We start from the raw sequence: 755 nt of genomic DNA, 5'->3' as shown, positions 1-755 counted from the left end.
CCGAGAGGGTAGGGTAGGATCCTTGAAAGAGAGGATTATTGTGTTGAGGTGTTCTCCTTTGTAAACGTATCCATGCACACGAAATGGGAGGCAGCATCAGTCAATGATCATATTCTGTCTGCTTATTGTTTTGTGGCCCTGCTAAATCGTCATATTTGAGGAATTCAAGACCATGACCTGTATGCACCTCTGTGTGTGTGTGTGTGTGTGTGTGTGTGTGTGTGTGTGTGTGTGAGAGAGAGAGAGAGAGAGAGAGAGAGAGAGAGAGAACGTGAGTACTGTATGTAGAAGGACCGCTGGCTGTTCACCTTTATGTGGTGATATGCCAATAGGTAAGGTGTGTATGTCAATTGGAGATAAGGTGTGTGGGGAGAGTGATATCCGCTGTTGTGGATGTGTGTGCATGCGCGTATGCAGACATTCGTTCAACACAGGGCAGAATGGGACCCAGATGGGTTTGTGAGTATGCATATAAAGCCAACGGTTTCATATAAATGAACTTCAATAAAAAATAGAGGGTCCATTATGAAGCACCCACCTTTGTTGACTGGGGATAAGGATTGCCTGGGGATGGCTTGATATTTATCTTCCCAAGAGAATGTGTGTGAGGTAGTGATATTCTAGTGCATGTGAGTAGAGGGGAGCAAGCACCAAAGAAAGGGAGAAGTACCCGTCAGATGCAAACCGACAATAGATGAGGGAATGTTCATGCAGGCGTTACACAAGCTTTAAAAGCTGCTACACCACCCTCATGA

Source organism: Adiantum capillus-veneris, chromosome 30, assembly GCF_014529385.1.
Source record: "Adiantum capillus-veneris isolate H3 chromosome 30, ASM1452938v2, whole genome shotgun sequence".
NCBI classification, from domain to species: Eukaryota; Viridiplantae; Streptophyta; class Polypodiopsida; order Polypodiales; family Pteridaceae; genus Adiantum; species Adiantum capillus-veneris.
This window is presented reverse-complemented; position numbering follows the sequence as displayed.